This window comes from Myotis brandtii, unplaced genomic scaffold (assembly GCF_000412655.1).
Source record: "Myotis brandtii unplaced genomic scaffold, ASM41265v1 scaffold454, whole genome shotgun sequence".
Lineage (NCBI taxonomy): Eukaryota > Metazoa > Chordata > Mammalia > Chiroptera > Vespertilionidae > Myotis > Myotis brandtii.
In genome coordinates, this window is record NW_005367354.1 from 5,891,793 (window position 1) to 5,919,632 (window position 27,840).

Genomic DNA, 27,840 nt, shown 5'->3' on the forward strand with positions numbered 1-27,840 from the left:
CCTCCTCAGACCAGCAGGATATTGAGGGATGGAGGTGGGGTGGCAGAGGGTCAGCTCTGCCTCTGGCTCCCGCACTTGGTGCTGAGCGGCTCTCAGCCTGGAGGAGTGAGGGAAGGAGGGCTGTGGGCGGCAGAGAGGGCATCAGGCTGGCCTAGAATTCCCCCCCCCCCCGCCCCCCCCCCCCCGTCCCCTCTCACGCACACATCCCAGGCTGCTCCAGACTCGAGCCTGAAGCAGACCTGATGTGGGCACAGAGCTTATGTGGGACAAAGGGCTTTAGTGCTCCATTCAAGGAGCAGGTGGAGTGGGCCAGGGGCGAGTCTGGAGGCAGGTCTGCCCAGTCCGCACATGAGCTCCTACCTCCACTCCAGCAGCTGGGGTGCTCCTGGGGAAGGGGCGCCGGGGGCTGGCGTGTCGGGGAGCACCTCTGCAGGGAACATGCAGGGACCAGGCGAGAGGCGCAGAGAAGCAGGCTCTCGGAGCTTGGGGGGCTCCCAAGGGCCAGCTCCTGCCTCTTCCGGTGGCATCTGGGGGTGTGGTTTTGTGGCCGAAGCAGAGGGCAGGCTCCGGGGACACTGGTGGAGAGAAATCGCCTGTAAGGCCGATCCCACTGAGCACTGAGGCGGGAGCCTGCCCGGGGTGCACAGGCGCCCCCAGAAGAAGCTCCATGAGATGGGGAGCCGGGAGGGGTCGGGAGGGTGAACGTGGTGGTGATCAGGTCTTCACATCCAGCAGGCTGTCCCTGTCCTTCCCAGGGCCATTTTCCCAGCTGCTGGGAGCCTGCCTGGCCCTGCCCCACTGAGTCGCCCCGGAGCCTGAGCCGGCAGGCGGGCGTGGCAGCCGTTGTGCAAGGGCTGAGCTCACCTGCTGTGCCCGCCCCAGCCTGCACCGGCCTGTCCGCCGCAGTTAATCATTGTTCAAATGACCTGCCAGGCGAGTGGGCTGCGGAGGAAGACGTGACAGGCAGGGCCACCTCTGCCAGGTCTCAGCAAAGCTCCCAGCAGGCCCGGGGCCGGAGCTGCTCCCAGACCCTCCGGTGCGGCTGAAGCCACCTCTTCCGATTCTTTACTGGGAGCTGAGCAAACATTTTATTAAAAAAAATATTTTTATTGATTTCAGAGAGGAATGGAGAGGGAGAGAGGGAGAGAAACACCAATGATGGGGGAGAATCATTGATCGGCTGCCTCCTGCAGGCCCCACACTGGGGATCGAGCCTGCAACCTGGGCATGTGCCCTGACCGGGAATAGAACCGTGACCTCCTGGTTCATAGGTCAACGCTCAGCCACTGAGCCACGCCAGCTGGGCACACTTTTTTATTGCATCAAAGAACGTTTCCTTGTCCACTTCCTCTCTTAGCGTGAGCTCAAGGCAGCCCAGATGCCTTGGTTCGAGCAGCAGCTCTGCCACTTGCCAGCTGTGTGATCTTGGCCGAGCCTCACAACCTCTGTCTGTTTCCTGGGCTATGAGAAGGTGTTGATGATGATGATGATGATGCTTTCCTCCCAGGACCGTTGTGGAGAGTAGGATATACATAAGTGCGCACTATGCCAATGATACAGAAACCTGGGTGCCCGGAACCAGGACTCAACCACTCTCCACTGGGCTCAGCGGGAGGAAGCCTGTGGCCACCGGGAGCCGGGCTGGGCCGCTCGCGCAGGTTGTGTAATCAGCCCGCACATGGTCCCTGTGGGTTAGGTACAGTGACCGTCCCATTTCCCAGGAGACACCAGGCTCAGGGGAGTGAGGCAGCTGTCCAAGGTCACACGGTGTAAGTGACAAGCCCAGGTCCACCTGCGCCAGAATCCCGAGTTCTCTCCACTACCCAGCTCTGCCGGTTTCGCAGATCAAAGATGCGGATCTGAACTTGTCAGGCAATTAAATTCTGCCCACACTCATTGACGTCCTCGGAGCATGGGGGTGGGGATGGGGCTGGGGGTGCTGGGCTGAGTTCTGCTGTGAGACGGACATCAACAATGCCCTACTCAGTCTGAGAGCTCGGAGAACCCCGGACGGAGGAGCAGACAGGAAGACCCGTGACATGCCACTGTGGGCTGGGATCTGGGGGGCAGACCAGGACCCCTAGACGGGCCAGGCTTGGGTGGTAGCTGGTGGGAAAAGGGCCTTGACGGCACACACTGGAGTGTTTGCAGTGTATGTTTATTTGTCGTGGTTTGGGGAAGAGGAACTGGAGGGATTGCCAGAGGCTGGGACCCCCTTTCCTTCCTACCCCAAGCCCCCCATGGTGCAGTTACCTGCTGGGATAAAGGCAAAGGCAGCCACAACCGGGTGTGTGAGAGACCCCACTGCATACCCCTGGCGCAGGCCTCTGCCCTCTGCCTCAGTCTGTCAGAGGTGCACCTTGGGGAGAGTCCTGGGAGGCTGGGAGCTGGCCCCAGGGCTGGTGGGGGGTTTTGGGGACCCCATGGGAGTTGGCACACCCTGGGATTAGCAGCTAGGAAGCATCCATGTCGGACAAGTAATCTGAGACCTTGTGAAAGAAAAGGCCTTGAGGCCAACTCACGCAGCCCAGGGACCTGTGTGTGTGTGTGTGCGCGCGCGCGCGCGCGCCCACATGTGCACAGTGTTTAGGACTCACCAGGGCAGCAACGGTATAGTTTGTGGAGTTCATCACATGGCAGCTCTAGAAATCTCCCCCTGGGTCCTCCCTTGGGGGCTGGCATCCCCCCCCATGCCCACCCTCCCCCCACTCCAAAGCACAGTGCTCCCACCATCTACCTCTCACCAGCCAAACAGGCTCCTAGAATACGCTCTGATGAGCTCACCTCCCCTGAGCTGCTGCTGACCGAACATAAAGCTGCTTCAGTGCCCCCCACTCCCAGCCGCTCATGCTGTTCTCTGACTGCCCCCTGCCCCCAAATGCATGGCCATGGCCTGTGGCCAGGGAGCCCCGCTCTGGGCAGGAAGTGTGGCACTGAGCTGCCAGGCCCCCTAGCTCTCTGGGACACACAGGCAGCCTGTCCCTGCCTGGCTGCAGCTGGAGGCAGAGGAGAGGAAGCGGGAAACCAGTCCTGGCCACCAGGACAAATTCCAGCCCCAAAGGCCAGACTCACAGGCCTTCTGCGTGTTTACTGCCAGGCCTTGGACACACACTGACCATTCCTGGCCATGGTCGAAGCCACAGATGCAGGTGGGAGGAGCCATGGGTGAGACCCTGGTAAGGTGTGATGAGGTGTGATTCATGGTGGTGGTGCCAGGAGGTATGAGGAAGACACTGAAGATCCTGAAGGAAGTGAAAAAGGTCTGATCTCTCCAATCTTTCCTCCCCATACACCACCAGCATGCTCTCCTGCTCTCTCTCAGCCAACTTGGCCGCTTAAATGACTATCAGGTTGTTAGGGAAACATTGGTGTCCCCGAGGATTAGGTGGGGCTATGAGTCTTCAGGAGGAGGTAAGTTACAATGCAAGCAACTTTCAGATCAGATCCTGCAATAGTGACATGTTTTGAATAACAAGGAGGCACAAAAGCAGTCATTTGACCCTCTCCACTCAGCTTGGGGGCATCCCCTTTCTTTGTCCCTAGGAATGCCAGCCGGCACTTGCATCAGAGGTTGGTGCCCCAAAGATAAGCCTATGTTCTGTCGGCAGGACCAGCCCACGAGAAGGACACAGATTCTGTAAAGACTAGATTTTTAACGTGTCTGCGCCCCAAATCCTCGACCTGTGAGGTGGATGCATGGGACTTTGCTCTCAGCGGTACCCCGCCAGCCACAGACAGGCTCTGGCCTCCCCTGCCCTATACACTGTAGAGCAGCGGTTCTCAACCTGTGGGTTGAGACCCCTTTGGCGGTCGAATGACCCTTTCACAGGGGTCACCTAAGCCCATCCTGCATCTCAGATATTCACATTATGATTCATAACAGTAGCAACATGACAGTTATGAAGTAGCAATGAAAATAATTTTATGGTTGGGTCACAACATGAGGAACAATATTTAAAGGGCCAGAAGGTTGAGAACCACTGCTGTGGAGCATTTCTTTTCTGCTGGGTCACTTGTTTTGCATTTTACAGAACCAATGGAATGACACGAATTTAAACATAAATAAAAGCAAAACCCCAGAGCAAACAGCACAAGGCCAGCTTGGCCAGGGACATCCTCCAACATCAAAGTCTCTGAGGTGCATCAAAGATTCAGAGAAACAAACACGCGGTGCCCGCCCCTCCCGCAGCCACAGAAGCACTTCCGGCCTCAGCCAGCTCCCTTCCAGAGCTTAGAGCTTAGGTTTCTGTCCTCCAAGCTCTTTGGGGTTCAGGCAGGTGGGTGGTGCTCCTGTGGGCTCCACCTCGCTGGGCTGGTGCTCAGCTGCTCCCGCAACTGTTGGCTCCTGGTCAGCTCCTTGCAAGTCCCCACAAGCTCCACTCTCCACCCGTGGCTGGTGGGGAGGGCTGCAGACAGGCCTCTGGTCAGGGCAGGCAGCCTGAGAACAAGTTCAGGCCTGGGGCCGGGGCTGGGCGGGCGAAGGAGGGAGGCCTGGGCCTGGGGTGGGGCCCTGCTTATGGTAGTTGGTCCTTCAAGGCCTTTCCCCTCAAAGAACCCCTCTTCCACATGGTCTCTGACTTCCTTCCAGGCCCAGTGCTGTCAGTAGAACCGTCTGTGATGATGGAAATGTTCTATATTTGCTCCATCCAGCACCATCACCCCAACCAGATGTGGGCATTGAACACTTGCAACTAAGGAACCGAATTTTAAGTTCCTTCAGGCCATTTTAAGAAAGAGCAAAGCTTTCACATATGTCTTTGTTGTTTTACTTTTGTTTTATTCATTAACATAAAGAAAAATACCAACTAACATGCATGTTGGAACTGCCCATGGAGAACTGATTTGTAAACATTTGCTGGCACCTCACTGCTTAAGTCCTGGCTTGGCCAGGTGCTGGGAGGTGACTCTGTTTCACACGCTTCTCTTTCTACACCCCAGTGTCACCACCTGTAAAATTCGGACTTAACGTGTCAGATTTGCTGACAGTTTGATAGACCGGGAGCATCCATTTCCTCTTTCTAATGCACCTTCCCCGTGACTAGAGGTGAGAAATGTAGAACCTCCATTACAGACTCCCTTGCAGCTAGAGCTCTGGGGTGAATTCCATTCTGCCTAGTAATAGCATTTACAAGAGACCAGAAAGCAGGAGTGAGGCAGAGCCAGGGTCCTGCTGCTTCCGGCAAGGTGGTGAGACATGAGGTTGCCTGGCACCGTGTCTCGGTGCCTTGGCACCAATTCTTTGGTATCATGAGGAAGGTGTGCTCAGCTTTTCTCTGGCTCTTCTTAGAAGCAGTGTTCGGCTGAGATGCCCAGGCTCTCCTGGAACCCCAAGGGAGAACCCAGGGCCACAAACACTCGGAAGGCAGGTGCACAGGGATGCATGGGTGGGCTCCCACGCTCGAACCTGCTCCCAGGGCTCCCAGGTCAGCCCAGCCACTTCCAGTCTGACATGGAGCCCACTGTCCCCTTGGGGCTGTAACGCCCTGCCAGGCCCCTGGTCTGTCTCCCATGGGCAGATGTCCCCCTTGGCCCCTCAGTCCAGGCTGAGGCTGACCCCCTTCTGCCTACCAGACCCTCCCTGGGCCACTGCTGGGTCTGAGGACACATGGTCCCCCATCTCTCATGCCAGGAATAAAGTCCCACTTCAGAGGATGTCTATGCCAGACCTTAGGGACATGTTCTACCCTCAGGAGAAGGCAAGCAGTGATCAGCACCTTGACCCGACAGTAATGCCACCGTGACGCCTACAGCAAGTCCAGAGAACCCCCAAGATGTCCTTTCAGAGTCTTGTAATATTCCTGTGGGAACCTTAGCGTTTTCATGTCCACAAGTCGGGTGTTTCCTTTACCAGGAATGGCCTCACTTCCGTCCATCTCCGTGTGTCAGCCCTGCTGGTCCTTCAGTGACACTTTCCCAACAGAACGTGAGGTTTTACCATCTCGCTCTTTCCAGCTGCACTTGAGCTTTGCATATCTCTCTATTAAAACTTCAGCCACCCGCCTGGTATGGCTCAGTGGTTGAGTGTCAACCTATGAACCAGGAGGTCAGGGTTCGATTCCCAGTCAGGGCCCATGCCCGGGTTGTGGGCTCAATCCCCAGTGTGGGGCATGTAGGAGGCAGCCGATCAATGATTCTCTCTCATTGATGTTTCTATCTCTGTAAAAACATGTTAAAACATATTAATGTTAAATAAATAAAACTCCAGCCAATGTCCCCAGTGAGACGAGAGTTCTCAGCTCTCACCGCGCTGGGCACACACAAGGCCATGTGAGCGTGACCACTCGCCACCCCCTGCCACCACTGTAGGACGTCAGTGCCGTTCAGGGTCATCCTCACCCCGTGTTGCAGGTGTGTGCAGGTGTGTTCAAGAATGAGCCACACCTGCTGGCACCCTGGTCACCTGCTCCTTCCTTCCACTTCTGCTATCTTGCATTCCAAAGCAACAAAACACTTGAGGCTCCGGCCCAGGGCAGCCTTGCCTTCAGACCCCACTGGGTTGTGCCCCCCATCATTGGAAGGTCCTTTCTCCTTCTAATCTGTATCACCTTTCATCAGCTGGGCCTTAAGGGAAGTAAGCTGATAATGTGAAGTCTCTCATAAAGCTGTTTATTTCAAGACTAGTGGCCCGGTGCACGAATTTGTGCACATTGAAAGGAAATTAACAAGAAGAAATATTTAATATTGCTATTCGCCCTTTCTCTATAATAGAAGTGTCAACCAAATTCACAATCGACAATGACAGATCAAAACACACGTGCAATTGGCACCAGTGAGAGCTTTATATGTATCGCCCATGCGCGAGTCAAATTAGCCTTTTATAGATATAGAATAAACTTGCTTAATTAGACCTGCTTTCTGATTTAGCTAACCTTTTTCCAGCCCAGTGAAGCACCCCAACTTCTCTTTCAGGTAGTTGTCAGCAACACAGCAGTAAATATCAACATGAAGCAGATTATTATTGTAGATCACGCAGGGAGAACAAAGGGTAAAGTATTTAACTGCAGGAGTGTTTGACTATATTCTGTGCAGTGAAAAAACCTGAAGTCATTTTCAAGGTCCACCATTTCTTCTTTTCAGTAGAGTTAAGTTTTGAAACTTTCTAAATCTCCATTTTCCGGCTAATGAAAAGAAAATAGGATTCCACCGAGTCTCCTATCTACCTACTCCAGGACTTCTGTGAGGATCAAATGAGATGAGGCATGGGAAAATGCTTCACAGACATTTGGTTAAAGTGTTAAATGTTTCCTGCTGGGGATCAAGCCCACAACCCGGGCATGTGCTCTGACTAGGAATCGAACCCTGACCTCCTGGGTCGTACGTTAGTGCTCAACCACTGAGCCGAACCAGCTGGGCAGGTCTCCCCTTTCTGTGAGCTGTACCTCTGGACTGTGAACGTCACACGTGCTTCCCGGCATTTCCCCCCTTTGGTGGGACAGGATGGCTAGCGCAGGCTGGAGTGGGCTGCTTGCATTCTCCCAGCCCAGGGAGCCCTGGTTAACCCGTTCCCGAGAGCAGGCCTTGGTAAGGACAGAGGGCTCTGGGTCTTTGAAAATGGTTCCTTTCCCCTCCCTGCCAGAAGCACGAGGGATTTTCCTCTACTGTTTACTCTAGGAACCTGGTGAGCTCTTAGAGGAAAAACTCACAAAAGTGTGGGGACCCCCGGTGACTGGGCCCCCCGCCCCCTGGGAGTTTTTCTCTCTCAGCCTGGTCCTCACGGAGCCTCCAGCAACTCGTCCATTACAGTTCCAGCCCAGGCTCCCCCCAGGTTTGTGCTGCTGGGGTTCTGCTCTGGCAGCCCAGGTTATTCTCTGCCTTCACCTGTTGGCCTCTCTCACTGGGGGTGCGGGGAGGGGTTTGCCCGGTGACCCCACCTCACTGACCAATCCGAGAAAAGTTGTTGATTTTTCTATTTGTCCAGCTTCAGATGACTGCTGATTGCTCCGAGCCTTTGAGCTGCCCCAGCTGAGGCCAAGCAGACACAGCTGGCCCTGCTGAGCCCTGATCATGAGCAAAATAAATGTGGCTGTTGCTTTAAGTCACTAAGTTTTAGGTGGTTAGTTACCCAGCATGAGATGATAACCCAACACACCCTGCCTACCTTCAGGGAAGTGTGAGCCTCACCTAGCATGAGACCTTCCACATGGCAGGCACTCAATAACATGGATGTGTGACCTGAATATCGGGCCCCTGTGAGCGCTTGATGGTCACATGACAGGGAACCCGGCCACTTAGCTAAGTCACTCTGGGTTTTCTGAGGTGCAAAGGGTTAGTCACCCGGCCCGGCTACTTGGCTGGGTCTTTGGAGAGGGGTGTGTGTCCTCAGCCCAAAACAAGCTTGGGGGAAGCACCCCGAGGGAGGGTGCTCTCTTCCTGTTGGCTGTTGGCCACCCTGGGGAAGGGTGGGAGCACCAGGAGGGCCTGGGAGCAGTGGGCCGAGGCTGGGCTGGGTGGCGGTGGTCCCTGCAGGATGCACAGCCTGCCCTCCTGCCACCCCAATGTGGGGGGGCCTCCCCTTGGTGCCCCCAGGACCAGCTATGCATCCCGTTATCCTTGCACGATTGTCTATTCGCTGCACCTGCTCCCTCCCCACCAGGAAGTCCTCCAGGGAAGGGCCTGCATTGCATTTGTTTGTAACATCAGAGCTTAACGTGCGCGCTGGTGTGAGTTAGGTTCCCGGCAGGTGTGTGCGTAGAAGGCCTCTGAGCGCCTCCGGAGGAGCCCAGCACAAGGGGAAGGTGGCCAGGAGGTGAAGGGGCCCCACCCAAGCTTGCTGTGCTGGCGGCTGCAGGACCAGGCTGGGAGCCCCTCCCCCCCTCCCCACGGGACGGAGACGAGAGAGGCAGCATTCTCACCTCAGGCCTGTTTGGAGGTCCCTGTCCTGCTTCGAGCCCCATAGTCCACGACCGATCCCCTGGCAGTAACCTGCCCAGCCCCACCAGTCCTGTGGGATGGGGGTCCCATGGCTGTGCTCCCGCCACCTCCCCGCCCACTCCCAGGACCCCCTGCTGGGCCAGCCCCCTGCATGCCCGCCCCCTCTCTGTCTCCGTCTCCCTCTATGCTGGCTGTGAGGTTCCCTGTCTTCCTGCCTGGCTGGTGTGTAAGCTCTGACGCTGCTTTCCCAGAGGGGGTTTGCCCAGACCCAGAACTCAGGATCCACATGAAAACGCTACTGAAGAAAAGGCTGAGTCGCCAGAGGCTCCTAGACCAGAAAGGAAGGCCCCCCGTCTGCCCCCCGCCCCCCAATTTCCTATCAGACACAGAGCTTTACAGCAGGAAGGCCTCGGGCCGCCTGCCCTGGGCCTGGGTGTCTGCCTGAGCAGATGGGTTTCACTTGCTGCAGGAGGAATCTCTATACAACGTTAACCACCAACATAAAAGCAGCCTGTCAGCCCCGGGCTGGCTGGTGGAGGAGCCCAGCTGCTGGGTCTGCCCTTGTGGCCTAACACCCACACGTCTTCCTTCATCCTCCAACGCCGGCACAGGAAGACGTCTTGGCCCTGATATCATGGAGCGACCCTGATGGGAAGGCAGGTAGGCCTTGTGCTGTGTGTCATGGTCATGCCTCAGTGTCCATAACCAGCCTCACTGTCCATGCCCAGCCTCAGTGTCCAGCCTCAGGGCCCACCCCATGCAGAGAGGGCCGGGAAGCCCGGGGCTGCAGAGACAGGGACCACGTCTATGGGGATGGGGTGTGATCCGCAGCTGGTGCAGCCAAAGTACAAGTTGATTGGTTGAACCTGGCGTTCCCTCTGAGCCTATTAGTGGGAATGGAAACGAGGGAGCGAGAAGGATGGCGTTCCCTGGCCGTGTGGCTGACGGCCGTCCCAGGGCCCTTCCTCACACGGCTGTGCCCGGAACATCTGTCCCCAGAGCTTTCAGGGAGGAGGTGTAGGTGTGGGCGGAGCATCGTTGGCTGGGAGGGGCTTTCTCAGTCCCACGCTGGTCCCGCCTCCTCTGAAGGGCTGGGGACAATCTTCCAGAGCATCGCCCTTCCTTGGGACACGGAACTCATGCTCAGACTCAGAAGGCCAGGCGAGATGCTGGGCAGGCTGGGGGTGCCCACCGGGCCCACGAGTCCCTGTGGGGTAGCATTGGGTTTTTCCTTTCTTCCCACATGGGGGGCCCGGCAAACCCCTGTGCCCCTGGCAGTACCAATGCCAAGGGGATTCATGGGGCACTGGACTCAAGGTGAAGAGAGATGGAGACTCTGAGCAGATCCCCACAGTGGGTCCACGCTGACAGGTGGCCCGTCATGGCAAAGGGAGTCAATGGTTCATCTTGGGGACCCACATCTGTGGGAGCGGAAGTCCGCCTCCCTCCCTCTGAGCAGGTAGAGAAGAACCACTGACAACACACGCCAGGGGCCGGGGGACCAAGCATCAGCGTCCCAGCAGAGGGAGAGGAGCGTGGCCAGAAGAGAGAGGGGGCAGAAGCGAGGGGCCTGAGCAGGAGGGGCTGGACCAGCAGAAGCGGGGCGGTGGGGGGAAGAGAGGAGTGGAGGTACCACAGCAGAACTCCTCCCCCCTCCTTCTTGTGGCTGGTGGACAGGACCCTGAAGTAGAGGCCAGTTTCAGGGCTCTCTGCATGGGCTGGTGGACAGCTTGGAACGTGTGCAACCATCACAAGGCTGGGGTGTGGGCATTGCACGTCCCCCCCCCCCCCCACACACACACATGTACCCTGTTGGAACGGATGTGCTGGAGACAGCAGCTCTGAACAGGGCAGGCAGCTACCACTAGGCCCTTGCTGTATCCCCTGGGGCCACGGAGGATGAGGCTCTGTCTCCCCAGGGGGCTCCCCATCTGTCTGGGAAGGACACACCACCACACCCCAGACCCCGAGGGGATAGGCGGTGTGTGAGTAAGCACTAGACTGGCTGTGTCACCCTGGCCTGCGGGGTGAGTAATGGGGCTAGACAACAACATGGGACAAACAGAAGCTACACTGGGCCCTGAATCTCCTTCTTCTCCGTGGTCTGAATCACAGCCGCCATTTCCCAGACAGAACTCTGGTCGTCTCCTGCTGCCTGGTGTGACTCCTCTAAACCCAGCTCACACGCAGTGTAACCGGCAGCCCCCGGGGGTCTGGGAAGTTGACGGGTGGCCTGCCGAGGGCAGAGCTGCTGCAGGAGAGGGGCGGGGAGCAGGGATCAGGGAGCAGGCCTGTGCACCCCCACACGTCCTGCCTGGAGCTGCGGGGTGTGTTTCTGGGAACGACCATTGAGCTGCTCTGTCATCCCAGAGATGTGGGTGGTTGCTTGCCACTTGGTTTGAAGATCCACTGCCTCCTCCCCAAAGAGCTGAGTCAGCAACGAGAAGTGATGAGGCATGCTTTGCTGGAGTTGACCCAGAGTGTGTGTGTGTGTGTGTGTGTGGATCCTGCTCAGCATGGCCAGAGAGGGTGGGGAAAGGGGAAGTGACACACCCAGAGACCCCTGCTGTGGACAGAACAGGTTCCCTGGCCTGGCTCAGTGCAGGCAGGGGGAGGGGTGGGAGAGAGGGAGGGGTGGGTTCAGCCCCAACACTCATAAAACCTCTTCGTCTGAGTGTTTATGGGCCCGGGTCCCTGCGGTAAGCCTTTAAAGTAACAGCAGACTCCTGTGTGTTCATAAGATCCTTTCTGTCTGCAATGTGCTGCCCCAGCCAGCCCCTCTCCCGGCCGTGCGGGCCCCTCCCACATCACGGCCAGTGGGAGATGGAGAAGCAGGGGCTGCAGAGTATCCTATGGGAACACCCATGCCAAAGGGCCATGTTCCTACATGATAGCGACCAATCGGAAAATGTATGTGAAAAAATCCTCTTCACAACACAATGAAAACTCACAAAATACTGAAGACCGAGCCCCCAAGAGAATGTCAGAGACTTATGTGAAGAGAACCATAAAACTTAATAACGAACACAAAAGAAGACCCAAATAAAGGGGGATATATACTGTATTGGGAAAACAATGCTATGAAGAGATCCATTGTGGAAGTTATTTATAAATTCAGTACAATCCCCATAACCACCTCCCTGGGATTTCTAATTAAGACAGACACGGCGATGATTAATATTCACACAAGGAAAATGCATAAGAAAAGACCGCTTTGCAAAAGAACAACAATGAAGGGAAACTTATATCCTGCCAGATACAGAAAATATCTTTAAAGCTATAGAAATTTTAAAAAATAAAATATATTTAAAAAAAATAAAAAAAAATAAAAAAATAGTAAAAAAGTGCTGCTGGCATAAATACGCGTTGGAATAAATAAAGGTAAATAAAACAAGAAAAGAATAAAAACCCCCAAGACCAGCTGAATAGACAAACAGACCAGTGGAACCGAGCAGTGAGCGCAGAAACAGACCCTCAGATATATGGGACGTTAGAGCGCAATAAAATTGGTATTTCAAATAAGTGAAAAAACATTCACTTTAAAATGTCGGGAGAAATGACTGCAGAAACTGAAAATCAAGCTTGATCCCTACTTTGCACCATTCATAATACAAAACTGTAGATTACTTAAGGAGCAAAATATTTTTTAAACATACAAAAGAATTAGAAAACAGATTATTTTTATGGTTCTGTAATAAAAAAGCTTGTGAAATAATTTTTTCATAGATATAGACAACTTATTCTAAAATGTGTGTGGAAATGTAATGAAACTAGAATAGCTAAAATAATTCTATAAAAGAAACATTAAGTGAGAATTAATCTACCCAACTTCCCAGACATTATACAGTGATAGTAACTAAGGCTGCATGATGTTGGCAGAGGGACAGACACATAGATCCATGGAACAGGAAGGAGAACCCAGCAATAGACCCACACATATATGCCCGAGGGATTTGACAAAGGTGCAGAAGCAATCCAGGGCAGGAGGGAGCGCCTTTGGGATGAATGGTGCTGGAACAATTGGACATCCATCGGCCAAAAAGTGATTCTGCACCTGGACCCCACACCTTACACAAAAAGTAACTCAACATGGAACGCAAACCTAAATATGAAACATAGCACTTGAAAACGTTTAGAAAAACACACATAGGCAGAGTCTTTGAGACCTTGGGCTAAGCAGATGTTTTAGCCTTGATGCCAAAAGCACGATTGGGCTTCATCCAAATTGGAAACGTTTGCTTTTTAAAAAATATATATTTTTATTGATTTCAGAGAGGAAAAGGGAGAGAGAGAGAGAGAGAGAGAGAGAGAGAAACATCAATGATGAGAGATAATCATTGATCAGCTGCCTCCTGCAAGCCCCACATTGGGGATTGAGCCCACACCCCAGGTGGGAATTGAACCGTGACCTCCTGGTTCATAGGTTGACGCTCAACCACTGAGCCACACTGGCCAGGCAGAAACTTTTGCTTTGTGAAAGACCCCGTAAAGAGAGGAGAAGATGTGCTAAAGGCGAGGAGAAAGGAATTGTAGAACACCTATCTCACAGAGGGCTAGCATCCTAGAATGTAGAGAGACCCCTCCAGACTGAACAGTAAAAACCCCAAAACAAGTGCATTTGAAAATGGACAAAAGACACGAACAGACATTTCCCTGAAGAGACCACGTCTGTGGTAAATAAGCGTGTGGCAAGATGGTCAACATCTTTAGCCATTGGGGAAATGCCGACTAAAACCACAGGAGACCCCGCTCACACCTATGACAATGGCTAAAATGAAAATAAGGACAGCATCCGCTGCTCACCAGGATGTGAGGAACTGGGTCACTTATACTTTGCAGGTGGAAATGTAAAATGGTACAGCCATTGGGGGGAAAAGGCAGTTTCTCAAAAAACTTAACATGCACCTAATCATTCCACCTTACAATTGTGCTTTTGAATAATCCATACACAAACGTTCATAAGAACTTTATGTGTAATAGCCCCAAACTGGAAGAAACCTAAACGTCCTTCAACAGAGGAATGGTCAAACAAAATGGGCTGTGTCCATCCCAGGGAATACTTCTCAGCAGGAAAAGGAACAAACTGCCCTAACTGGTTTGGCTCAGTGGATAGAGCGTCGGCCTGCGGACTCAAGGGCATGTGCCTTGGTTGCGGGCACATACCCAGTGGGGAGTGTGCAGGAGGCAGCTGATTGATGTTTCTAACTCTCAATTCCTATCCCTTCCTCTCTGTAAAAAACAACCCAATAAAATATATTTTAAAAAAAGGAACGAACTATTGTTACACGAACCAACTTAAATGTGCAGGGCCTCATGCTGAATGAAGAAAGCCAATCCAAAAAGCTTACACACTGTATGATTCCATTATTATAGAAATGGAGACAGATGAGTAGTTGCCAGAGTTAAGGACGGGGTGGCAGAGGGTGGGGACTAGGGCACAGACAAGTGGATATAGTTGTAAAGAGGCAACAAGGGGCTTTTCGAGGTGAAGGAATTGCTCTACATCTTGATTGTATCCATGCCAGTAACCTGGTTGAGATATTTGCACTATAATTTTGCCAGATGTCACCACTGGGGGAAAGCGGGCAAAGGATACACAAGCCCTCTCTGTATTATTTCGTTCACCTACATGTGAATCTACAATCGCCTCAGAATAAAAAGTGTAATCAAAACAACCACAAAAGGATTACAAGAAAATATCTTATTTTTATGGATTTGTGACAGGGAAAGCTTGTGAAATAAGACATAACACAAAAGCCATTAAAGAATACCAGTAAAGTCAATCACATCAAAAGACACCATTAAACAACATTGAAATCTAGCAACCAGCTAAGGAAAATATTTGCAACAGTTACAATATACAGATAATTAATATTCCGAATATATAAGTATCTGTTATAAATCAATATGAAAAAGTAAACAATGCAAAAGAAAGCAGGGCAAAGGATATGCAAGGACATTACACAAGAGGAGAGAGAAATCCAAGTGGGCAAGACACCTATGAAAAGATGTAGCATCTCTAATAATAAAGGGAATATAAATTAAAACAAGGAGAAGACCCCTTTTGATTCCCTCAGACAAGCAAAATAGAAAGTCGGATGAACCTAGGGCTGGTGACGCTATGGGGCATTCTCATATTCTGTTGGGGTGAGTGTAAATTGGTAGAATCACCTTGGAGAGCAATTGAAGAATCTATTGAACTTTAAAATGCATTTACCTTATGACCCAGAAAATCTGCTGCTTGCTACATCCCTGGAGAAAGAGTTTTCTGTACCCGAGGCAGCAGGGAAAGAGTCCTCACTGCAGCTTCCCTGATCCTAGTGAAAAATTGGAAATGACTAGCTGCCCGCCACGGGAGGAATGGCCACCTAAGCCCCAGGGCCTCAATCCTATGGGATACTGCGCGTACACACATCGGGAGCAGCCAAAGCAAGTGCTAAATGGTACATAAAGGATGATAGGTACCAAGCACGTAAACACACACACGATTTCTGGAGGCAATTTTCATTTTAAATTCATGACCACAAACCTCAAATGATCAGGCAACACAACCTGGCAATCCTGAAGTGTTTCCCTAGTCAGTTTCTATTCTCTTTCTAAAGTGATTATTTTGTATCTTCTCTCTCCAGACATCGCCCACGTCCCCTCCCCACTTCACACCCAGCTGATGACTTTGCTTAGCACCTCCTGTTCATGGCAGCACTAATTCTACTTTTTAAAAATATATATATTTTATTGATTTTTTACAGAGAGGAAGGGAGAGGGATAGAGAGTTAGAAACATCCATGAGAGAGAAACATCCATTAGCTGCCTCCTGCACACCCTGTACTGGGGATGTGTCCGCAACCAAGGTACATGCCCTTGACCGGAATCGAACCTGGGACTCTTCAGTCCACAGGCAGACGCTCTAGCCACTGAGCCAAACTGGTCAGGGCTAATTCTACTTTTTAAAATAGAATTACAATATGATTCAGGAGCCCCTCTTCTGGGTGTACACCCAAACGAATTGAAACTAAGATCTCAATTGAAACTAAGATGGTGGGCTATTTGCACACCATGTCCATAGCAGCATTATTCACAATAGCCAAAGGGTGCAAACAACCCAAGTGCCACCAACAGACGAATGAATGGATACACAGCATGTGGGATATCCATACAACGAAATATTATGCAGCCTTAAAAAGGAGTGAGATTTGGACGCATGATACAATCCGGATGAACTTTAAAACATCGTGCTAAATGAAATAAGCCAGACACCAACGGGCAAGTGTTGTGGATTCCACTTACGTGAGGCTTAGAGTAGGTGATTTCAGAGAGATGCAAAATAGAACGGAGGTCACCAGGGGCTGGAGAGGGGAGGACTGCGGAGCTATTGTTTAATAGGTTCAGGGTTTCTGTTTGGGATGATTAAAATGATCTGAAATGGTGATAGTTGCACAATATTGTAAATTTACTTAACATCACTGGGTTATAAAATTAAAAAGCGTTAACATGCTAAGTGTTATATTTTGTATATTTTGTCCCCCACACACAAAAGAGTGAGGGGCTTTTACTATTTATTGTCTTTCTTGCTGCCAGCAGGACCCACCCAGACTACTAGGGCAGGTAAAAAACACACCTGCCTGTGTTGAAAGAATCCCCCGCCCCAGTGAGCACCAAGATAGAGGTGACCAATCAGACCTCTGGCCCTGGAGCCGGGGGCCGTGCTGGCTGACTGGGGGCCTCAGTGAGACCAGCTGCCCTGCACCTGGATTCTGCCTGCTCTGGCTCCAGTGGCTTCTGCCCGGTTCCGGGAGCTCTGCGGTCCCCAGGCCTCCCGTGCCCATCAGCACCCCCATGACTGAGGTAGTCCCCCCGCCCCCCGCCCCCCCGTGGGCACAGATGACAAACCTTTTACCAGCAAAGAGGAAGTGGCAGGGTGGTCTGCGGGGGGACTTGTCAACTGGTGGCTTGTCCCAGCCCCGTCTCTGGCCTCCACATGTCCCCGCTTTCAGCCTGCCCCGTGCCGCTGAGGTTTACACCAGGGTCTGCCGGGCAGCCCTGCAAACTGAGCCATGAAAACGGATCGGCCGTTGGCTCCTGGGAAGATTTTACACATCCCCCCAGGCGTTCACAGCCCACATCTTCTGCCCGCCACCACACGCTTCAGGAAGCGCATGAGCAGTAAATCAGATTAATCTCACGAAGGTCCCCGAACTTAATGGGACACAGGCACTCCATCAAGAATGGCTACAAGGCGACGGACTTTTAAATGAACCTCGTTTTCCCACCGATTTCCATTCGAAAACCAGGAATGTGTTCTTCTGGAGAGAAATAATTGGCCGTTTAGACATGATTTTGGTTCCCAGCTTTATTGAGGTATAATTAACAAATAAAATTGTATATATTTAAAGTGCACAACGTGATGATTTGGTATAAATACACATTGTGAAATGATTACCACAATCAAGTTAATTAACATATCCATCACCTCAAATTGTTACTTTTTTTTTTTTTTGGTGGTGAGAACACTTAAGCCCTACCTTCTTAGCAAATTTCCAGTTTACAATACAGTATTGTTAACGACAGCCACCATGCTGTACGTTAGGCCCCAGAGTTTATTCATTTTATATCTAAAAGTTTGTTGCCTTACCATGTATCTCTCCATTTCTTCCACTCCCAGCTCCCGGTAACCGCCAATCTGCTCTCCAGTTCGATGAGTTTGACTTTTTCTTTCTTTTTTTTTAAGATTCCACATATAAGTTATAGCATGCAGTATTTATCTCTCTGTGTCTGGCTTATTTCACTTAGCATAATGCTCTCCAGGTGCATCCACGTTGTTGTAAATGTCCTCTTTTTAATGTCAGAATAATATTCCCTTATAAATATACTAGAGGCTCAGTGCACAAATTCATGCACAGGTAGGGTCCCTCAGGGTGGTCTGTGGGGATCGGGCCAAAACCCACAGTCCAACGCCGCCTGCAGCTCCTACCTGCCGCTCCCGCGCATCCCGGCTCCACTGCGCCTGCCTCGCGCCCAATCAGTCCCAATCCAGAGAGGCTTGTGCTGCCACCACAGTGCTTGCCAGCCATGAGCCCTGTGTCAGGTGCCCTCCTGAGGGGAGTGGCCTGCGGGATCAGGCTGAAACTGGCTCTCTGATATCCCCCGAGGGGTCCCAGATTGTGAGAGGACACAGGCCAGGCAAGGGACCCCACCAGTGCACGATCAGGGCTGGGGAGGGACTGCGGGAGGGCTCCAGGGCATATCCAGCCCATCTTGCTCAGTCCCAATCGGCTGGACCCCAGTAGCAAGCTAACCTACCAGTTGGGGCGTCTACCCCATGGTGGTCAGTACACGTCATAGCAAGCAGTTGAACGGCCTTAGCGTATCATTAGCCTATTACGCTTTGATTGGTTGAACAGTCGACCAGTCACTGGGTGACCAGACACTTAGCATATTAGGCTTTTATTATATAGGATATTATGTACTATAAATATATACCTATCACATTTTCTTTATCCATTCACCTGTCCACACTCAGGTGGACTCCACGTCTTGGCTACTGTGACTAGGGCAACCACAGAGGGAGCAGATATCTCTTCGAGGTCCTGCTTTCACTTCCTTTGAGTACATCCCCAGCAGTAGGGTTGCTGCATCCTATGGTAGTTCTGTTTTTAGTTTTTTGAGGAACCTCCTACTGTTTTCCATAATGGCTGTACCAATTTATATTTCCGCCAGTAGTGTACAGGGTTCCTTTTCTCCACATCCTTGAGACATTCATTCTTTGTTTTTAGTTGTTCTTTTTTTTAAATATAAGAGCCATTCTGATCATCCCTGTGGATCACCCCTGATGATTAGTGATGTTGAGCACCTTTTCATATATCTGATGGCCATTTGGATGTCTTCTTTGGAAAAAATGTCTATTCAGCGCCTTTGCCCATTTTAAAAATCAGATTACTGCCTTTTCCATCTATTGATTCCCAACCTATTTTTTCTTAGTTCTTCTGAGGACCATATAATAAAAATAGCTCAGAAAGTCTTGACCTCCTTAAGACTTGCTTGGCCATTTATTCATCCATCACACATTTACGCAACACTATCACACAACCGTCACTGACAGTATCATGGTGAGCGGAACAGGTGCGCTCCTTGCCATCATGGGGGTCTTGTGGGAGAGTCATCCATTAGACACATAATCACACACATGAATATACACACTAAAGAGAAAGGCAGGTCAGAAACCAGAGCATTTAACCAGGGGCGTGTGACCCTGAGAAAACCCAACGGAGGGAATAAGGTGGGAGCTGAAGTCTGAAATGTTATTTATTCATCCGTTTACTCATTGGTTCTCTCAACAGGTATTTATGGTGTTGACTATGTTCCAGGCTCTGTTCTAGACTCTGGAGATGCAGTGGTGAAAAAGCCAACCAAAGTCCCTGGCCGCATGAAGCTTCCCTCCAGTCACAGGGAAAGAATGAAGTTGGGGTCACTGAGAAGGGTAGGCAGAGGGAGAGCAGGAGCCAGGGGCCTGAGGCAGCAAGGACCATGGTGCCCTCAGGGGACAGCCATGTGCCATCCGGCTGGAACCCAGAGCGGAATGGAGAGGCAGCGACAAATGAGGCTGGACTGGAAGGCAGGGGCCCAGACCAGAGCCTTGTGACTTAGGATGGCAAGAATGCTGGGCTTGGCAAAGTGCTGAGTGCTTCAGATGTGATCTGGCGAACTGGGCTTTGCTTTCCTACGTGACTTACAGCAGCCTTCGCCCGCCAGCCACCACAAGATGGACTTACAGGACCCCTGCATTCCCCAGAATTTTCTTTTCCTGGGTCATTCCTTTAAGGTCTTTTACTATTTTTCCTTTTAATAGATTTTTTATTGATTTCAGAGAGGAAGGGAGAGGGAGAGAGAGGTAGAAACATCAATGATGAGCGAGAATCATTGATCGGCTGTATCCTGCACGCCCCCTATTGGGGTTTGAGCCCACAACCCGGGCCTGTGGCCCGACTGGGAATTGAACCAGGAGAGAACATCTTTTACTTGATTTAACAATGCCACTTCCTACCCTGTGGCCGTGGGAAATGCATACAACCGCACCGAGCCTCCGATTCTTTGCTGTTCTGGGGGGATCATACTACCTCCGCGGTGGGGTTGTTGTGATGGCTCATTTGAATGAAATGGGAACATGGGTGTGAGATTGCCCAGCACAGCACCCGGAGCTCAGAAGACGGGCATCGCAACTGTTAGGTCTGCTCATTTACCCCTTACTAATCGATTTGGAGTTCTGTTAAGTGAATTTCTGTTAAGCAAGGGATGCCTGCTCTCAGATTACAGAAACTGCCAGTTTCTGGGGCAAGAGGTTATTCGCGAGATTGCCTCTTGCCATGGTTCAGGACCAGCCAGGGGAGATGGTGGAGAGGGTCCCTTCTGAGCTTAGTGGAGTGAGACTTCATTCTGGAACAAAGGAGCAACAGTGATACAAGCCCAAGCCTTTGTCTTCCCTCCGTCGTGGGGATCCGAAGTCATGTGTGCGTCTGGATGGGAGGGCAGGCCACGTGACCAAGGCAGGGCTTGAAAGCCGTGCCTCTGCATGCTGGCCTGCAAACCAAATAATTGCATGCAGACGTTCCTTTTGATCCCATCCTAATACCGATTTACAACTCTGCTTCCTTGTAACCCCAGAGAAAGCCCTAATCACGGTGCGCATACCGAAACGGAGCAGGCCGGCCCTGGAGGAGGGTGTCTGTAGGTGTGGGTCCCTGCAGGGGCAGCGAGGGGAGCTTTTCTAACCTTTACTTCTCCTTCCCCAAATTAGTGTCTCCATGTGGTGAGGCGGGTATTTTCATCTGAGTGGCTCGGGGGCTGCTTCCTTGTAACCCCAGAGAAAGCCCTAATCACGGTGCGCATACCGAAACGGAGCAGGCCGGCCCTGGAGGAGGGTGTCTGTAGGTGTGGGTCCCTGCAGGGGCAGCGAGGGGAGCTTTTCTAACCTTTACTTCTCCTTCCCCAAATTAGTGTCTCCATGTGGTGAGGCGGGTATTTTCATCTGAGTGGCTCGGGGGAGCCAGCCAGGCAGTGTTTCCATTCTGTTCTTTTATGATGATCATGATTACTTCATTACCTACCCCTGATGGGGTTTCTTTGGGTCCCGGTCTGTTTTTAATAAGAAGCAGACTAAAAACAAAGTTTCGGTTGTGTTTGAAATCTTCAGCTTTCCCTCCCCCTCCACCCCCCTGAAATAATAGGTTCAAGAATTTTATTTGTCTTCTGAGGTTCTGAGGTTGCCTCCTCAGTGCTCGGACCCAAGTCCTTCGGGGAGCAGGGAAGTGGCCCTTAGAAAGCCACCGCCAGATGCAGGTTTCCGGGCTCTGCTCCCATCTGCTGACTCCGAAGCTCCGAGGTGAGGCCCCAGAAGCTGCGCTTGGAGCAAACATCCCGGTGATCCTAGTGGCTATTGAAGCCCGAGGACAGGGTCAAGGAGGGAAGATCCGTCAGCAATGCTTCCTTTTAATTGCCATACAATTCAAATACCATAAGCTCATCGTTTTACAGCGTGCAATTCCGTGGTTACGGTCACGAGGTTGCGCAACCGTCACCACTATCCAACTTCAGAGCATTTCTAACCTAAAAAGAAACCCCGAACCTATGAACAGTGAGTCCCACTTTCTCCCTCTCCTACCCTCTGGCAGCCACTAATCGATTTTCTGTTTCTAGGCCTATTCTGGACATGTCACATGAATGATATCGTATCATTTATGGCCTTTTGTGTCTGGCATCTAGCATAATGTTTTCAAGGTTTATCTATATTGTAGTCTGTATCAGAACTTCATTTTTTTTTGTTGGGGTACAATATTCCATTATAAGGATCTATCTCATTTTGTTTGTCCATTAATTAGTTGATATCAATCAATATTTACCGAGTATCATTTTTGTGCAACACAGTCCGATGGGCTGCCCAGGGGCTGGAGATGAGTTCTCCAATAGTTCTGGGAATCAAGAAGAGGAGATGGAAAAGGCAGCCTCAGACACAAAGCAGGATGAATGGATGGATGGGAGGCCACACACCCAGGAAAAGAAAGTTAACTTGGAGAGGCAGCATGGTGGTGGGTGGTGCTGCCCAAGTTCAGGGTCAGCAGTAACAGTCACTCAGCCAGGGGCGGGGACCTTGACTGCAAGTTGGGTCTGGGCCCTGGGGTCCCAGGGATGAATCAGACATGATCCACCCCACAGGACTCATAGACTATGAAGGAGGGAACACGTGGACCTAGGTTGTGGCTTAATACAGCGCAGCTGTGGGGGGAGAGGGCGGGGAGGAGGCGGGGAGGGGAGGCCCTTTCAGCTCAGGGGTTGAGACAGACGAAGGGGAAGCCGTGTGGGAACTGAGCTTGGTGGCTTGGGTAGGACTCAAAAACGGTGATAGACAATGGGAGCAAGTTCTGAAAACAGTCAGGGACACAATGTCTGAGACAGGCTCAGGGACAGGGTTCCAGGACACCTGTTTGACTCGGTCAATTATTTCCAACCCTGGCTGCACACCAGAGTTACCCAGGGCTTAAACAACAACCACCAAAGCCTGGGCTCCGTCCGGAGAGATTCCGTTTTAATTAAATGGCTTTAGGGTGAGCCCAGGCGGTGGTATTTACTAAAGGCTCCCAAGTGGTTCTAATGAGCGGCCAGAGTTAAGCAGCACTGACTCGGAGACTCAAGGTTCGCGGCGAGACCGCGGGACACCAGCCTGGCGTGTGGCATTGGGAGTGGATGGTAGGCAAGTTGACCGCATCATTTATTGCCCAAACTGGGACATGTTTTGCATGAGATGAGGTGCTGTTATTATTACTTTAAAAAAATATTTTTATTGACTTCAAGAGGAAGAGGGAGGGAGAGAGGGATAGAAACATCAATGATGAGAGAGAATCATGGATCGGCTGCCTCCTGCATGTCCCCTACTGGGGATCGAGCCCGAAACCTGGGCATGTGCCCTGACCGGGAATGGAACTGTGACCTGCTGGTTCACAGATGGATACTCAGTCACTGAGCCACGCCGGCCGGGCGAGGAGGTGCCATTATTCATGATGCCAGGGCAGCAGGTTGCAGGCTGTGGGATTTGAGCTGCACCTCCTCAGGCGTGGGAGCCAGGGAAGGTTCAGAAGCAGAACTCTGACACCTAATAAAACTGGTGCTTTAAGGAGATGAAGGAAGCAGCAGACTCGGATGGTTGGCAGGGAGAGGCTGGAGGCAGGAAGGCAGAGGAGTCCGGGGAGGGCTGACCTGGGAAAATGAGAAGGCAGACACCGTGTGAGAACCTCGCACAGTCCCTCTGCTCACTTGTTAACTGAGAATCCAGGGAGCCTCCTGGGAGGGGCTTCAGGCGATGGCTTCCCCAGTTGTCCCCGTGCCCTGCCCCCGCTGCCCACTGCCCGGGGAGCTGCCACCTCTTGGGGAGGCCCAGCCCTCCGCTCCTCCTCCAGCTTCCAGAGGTGCTACTGTCCTTGCCTTTTCCCTCCCTTCGCCTTCACCTCCGCCTCGCAGAGCTGGTCGGATGAGTTGTCCACCCGTCCACCCAGCCTGAGGCCAAACACTGGATGTTTGGCTTTGAGCGTGAGAATTTGGGCCCCGGCTCTGTGCAGGGCCCTCTGCTTCCAGGAGCTGGGGTAGAGGGGCAGGTGGCACCAGCTCTTTGCCTTCCATGTCCTGACCCCCAGAGCAAAGAGTGCCGTCCCCAGAGCTGGAGTGGGGGAGGGAAGGTGCAGACCTCCTCGTCCCCCAACACTGGCTGTGCTTCCCAGTGGAAGGCAGAGGGGCGCCCCAATGCCAAACACGAGGCGCACAGCGGGGGTGGGCCGTGGGCGGAGGAGAGGACGCTGGAGAGCAGGAGGGCCAGCTCCCAAGCACTCCGGCCCCTTTACTTTTCTCTTTTCTCAATCTGGGACAAACATATTTAAAATTCTCTCAAAGAACATCCATCCATACACGCAGGCCAGCCTGCCCACCCTCAGCACTCAGGGAGGCCAAGGGGCCCTCGCTGCGTGGACTGGCCCACCCCAGCTCCTGCCACGACCCCTGAGTTGACGAGATGTGTCCTTGGCCCAGGCAGTGGGGGTCGTCTCTGGCCTGGAAAGAAAGCCCTCCTTCTCCTTAGACCCGAGGGGTGGTCACCGCTGCACCTGGAGCCCCATAAGTAGTACCGTCGGGTCAGCTGTGGTTACCTGGCCTGGGGGGCTGGGGCCAGAGAGGAATTCCGAGAAAACTGCTGTGTGATGAATCTTCGGTGCTGGAGGCTGGTGCTCTCTCGAGAAGTGAACGACCTCAACGTTTGCATCTGGAGAATGGGTGTACGGCAGCCTGGTAGGTCAGAACGTTTTTTTTTCTTTTTAATACAAGGTGTTATCAGCTTCTTTTTCTAGACAACGGATGAGAACTGACTTTGTTCAGGGAAGCAGGCTATGGGATTTAAGGCCCCTCTTGGTCACCCACAGGCGAGGCTAATTCGCCTTGATTTCCCCTGGAGAGGAGGGAGCAGGCTCCTCTCAGTGCCTGCAGGGAGTTCTCTGGCTGGGGGCCGAGGGACATCGGGGAGAAAGGGACGAGGACAGAGGCCCCTTCCTTGTTGAAGTGGAAATTCCTCTGATGAAGATGGGGATGGAGTGCCCCAGCCCCCAGGGGATGGCACCGGGAAGAAGGGGGTCGGAATTGGTGACCTGGCTTAGCCTCAGGGCCTCGATGGGGCTGGGCCCGGAGTGCGGAGTGTGGTGGGGACAGGAGCCTCCCTGGAGGCAGCTGCCTCTGCCGTGGTCACACTTACCCTGAGAACATGGCTGAACTTGGAAGTGTGAGATATCAGCTAACCTTGGAACCTGACTCTGGGCAAGGGGCAGGCCCAGTGAGGCATGATCCCAGCAGGCTTTGCAAGGCCGTTTCCATAGCAATACCATGCACTACGCCACAGCTGTGGGAGCCTGGACCTCAGGGTGTTCCATTCTCTCCAACTGCCATTTGCAATCAGAATGACTGCCCCAGGACCCAGTGCTCCCAGATTCCTTGGGGCAGAGGGGTTAGGTATGTAACAGTGGGTGTGGAGTGAGGCTTCCTGTTCCTATGAACATATGCCGCGCCAGCAATTACTGAATAAATAAGAGGGACTGAATTTGCGTCCCAAACTGGTAAAGTGTGTTTGCTTAGGAAGAAGTCCAGAAAGTTATACAACGCAAAATCATTAGTCATTGCCGTTAGTTGGTAAGATATCAGCCGGGACCCTTCATTTTTTCTTTTCATTTCTCTGTATTTTCCTGCAGTGAGAGCTATTAAAAACACTTTCACAGTGGCTCAAAAAATAATAATTATTTAGTGGTCCCGAGAAAAGGCTTTATTTAGTCTGCTCTTATCCGTTCCAGGAGGTGGGGAGCAATACAGTGTGTTTTGGAAAGGTTTTTCTTCATCCCAGATGGTTCAAGTAGAAAGTCCAGTGCCTACTGGTGTGTGTTCAACTGTCTGGAAAAATCAATTAGAATGGACAGCAGACCTTGGCTTTCAGTGATGGGGGAGACGGAGCCACGGTGTCTAGCTACGGGATCAGGGAAAGAAGCTCCGAGGAGGGCCAGGCAGTGAGCTTGGCTCCCGTGTCTCTGAGGGCGGCCTGGGGCAGAGGGAGCCCAGGGCCCCCGACGTGCAGAAATTCCAAGGGACAAAGGTCAGGCAGGCCAGCTAAGCACATGGCAGCACATCCATGACTGGGATGTCTTCGGAGAGGCTGTCATGAAATGACCTCAACCTTCCAGCCAGAAAGATGTTCTGTCTGCTGGTTGTCCCATCATCTTGAACATGACAGGAGCGTCCGTGAGGATGAGGGAGCAGTAAGGAGAGAAAGGTGGGCCAGCTACTCCAGCCAAGAGGCTCCGGAGAAAGAAGACAATGAGGGCATGGCCAGGGTGGGAGGGGGGGGTTCCGGTTGGTGCAGACGTGAGAAATCAGTGGAGGTCTGGGGCGACCGCAGTACGGTTAGGGATGGTTGTTTGTCTACAAAGGACGCAGTTAGCACCGGGAAGAACAGCAGCAGGGCGTGGCGTCCCGGTGAGGAGACCAGCGCAGTGCAGGCGCGGTCCAGGGCCCGTGGAGTGGGTGAGGTCCAGGGCAGAGTTCTGAGGTCCATGGTGAGCTGGAGTGTGAGGCAGGGAAACTGAGGCAGAATCCTGTCTGGAATACAGAGGCAACATGGCAGGCAAGTGGGTGGGGATGTGCCTTTGGGGTTACCCAGGCCCACAGGGCACGTCTCTGGCCATGAGACTCATTCCAGACCCCTCTGGAATGTCCTGCCTGTGGAAGGCCTGCCTGATGTGGTGGGAGGGGCTCACAGCAGGGGCACGCAGAGGGGAGCCCCCCTGGGGGGCCGGATGGGCAGGGCCTGACCTAGTAGCAGACCTATGAACTGCTTTGGCTGTTCTTTATTCCTGAGCATGCAATGGAGGGCTTGCTGGCCCACCTCTGCGTGTCTGGTTCAGAAGGTCTGGTGGAGATGGCAGACTTGCAGGCTGTATTTCTAACCCGTTCCTGGGGGAGGCTGACACCGTGGAGCAGCGAGCTGTTCCTACCTCCTGAGGCACAGGTGTTCTCCGAGGACGAGAACGGGCCAGCGCCTGGCGGGGTCTGCTCCTCTCTCAGCTCTCGGTCCTCACCCACCCTCCCTCCCGGCCTCTGTGAAGCTGGGGCCCAATCTCCTCTTCCTGGCGGGGTTTGCACCCTTCTAGTCTCCACTGTCTCTGAAACAAGTGCCTCTCTGGGGAAGAGCTGGCCACTTCCCCGTTGGGCGGTGGGAAGGGGCTGGGGGGTTCCTTTGACCTCCCGCTGCTCCTGGAGCCTCAATGCCAAGGGCAGCCGGGACCCAGGGAGTCTGGGTCCTGGTTTCGGGCCCCGCTGGGCAGGTGTAGAGTGAGGGCTCAGTTACTGGCATCCCGAGGGAGCCAGAATCAGCCCCTTTTGGGCAGAGAGCCCAGTCTAACTATGCCACAGCCCGTGAACTGACACAGGCTCCTGGCCTCACAGGGACTCAGCTTCCCCAATGGGAAACTGAGGCCACCCAGATACTCCCAAGACCCTGGCCAGGTCTTGAGTTCTTGACTGAGGAGGAAGGTGGATCAGAGGAAAGCCAAGACTCATGGGTTTGCTGGAAAGGACTGGAGAAGATGATGTCAGATATGTGCGCTGGGCCTGGGAGGGCGGCTGAGTCACTGGGCATGACGAGGCTGGAGGGGAGCTGGGGTAGGGGTGCAGAAGAGGGTGGCAGGGGGGAGGAGGGCTGGAACGGGAAGGCATGTGGTCAAACCGCTGGCGAGGAGGCCGGGGCTGGCAGTGGGGCCAGTGAGGCTGCCCGGTGGTGCCACTTGGCCGCTGGTGGATCATCAGGGCTCTGGGCTCTGGGAACTGCAGCCATTTGCTGGGAGTGGCCGTGCTGTGGGGATGCTGCTGGGCCCTGACCCAGTGCCGTGGGGCTGACTTACGGAGGCTTCTGTGTGACAGGCCCTGGGGGAGTCCTCACCTGTGGGGAGCCTGCCCCTCAGCTCCGGGCTCCAGTCCTGGGGCCACTTCTCACAGCGTGCTTCTGCTTGTCTGCTCTTAGTGCCTGTTCCCAGTTCCCAGGGCCCGGGACACCCCCTACAGCTTAGCGTGGTCGGGGTGCACAGCGGGACCCACACAGGGGCAGCTCCTCCATCTAGTCCCCCATCCAGAACTATTGGAAAGAGGGATGGAGGCGAGGGTCTGACCAGCCCTGCTCCGTCCCCCTCCCCCCTCCCTTCTCTGCCCTCGTGGCTTTCTGGGGACCCTCTGTGCTTCCAGTGCTGGTCACCCCCAGGTGAAAGGAGGCTCCATCAGCTCCAAGACCAAGCAGCCCTGTGCCCCCCTCCCAGAGGCACCCTCATGGCTGACAGGCCTTGTTGATGGTGCCGGCTCTGCCACACTCTAGCTCTGTGCTCATGATGTGTATCTCCTCCCTCCCCAACC

General features: G+C 53.0%; 1 long non-coding RNA gene across 1 annotated transcript; it reads right to left on the reverse strand.

Moving 5' to 3' along the window:
• Window positions 1–22,834: 22,834 nt before the first annotated feature.
• Window positions 22,835–24,841, reverse strand: LOC102252336. The gene is made up of 3 exons (XR_314096.2): window positions 24,650–24,841; window positions 24,054–24,189; window positions 22,835–23,115 (listed from the first exon to the last, which is right to left on the reverse strand). It is a non-coding gene; the product is annotated as an uncharacterized LOC102252336 (long non-coding RNA).
• Window positions 24,842–27,840: the final 2,999 nt, after the last annotated feature.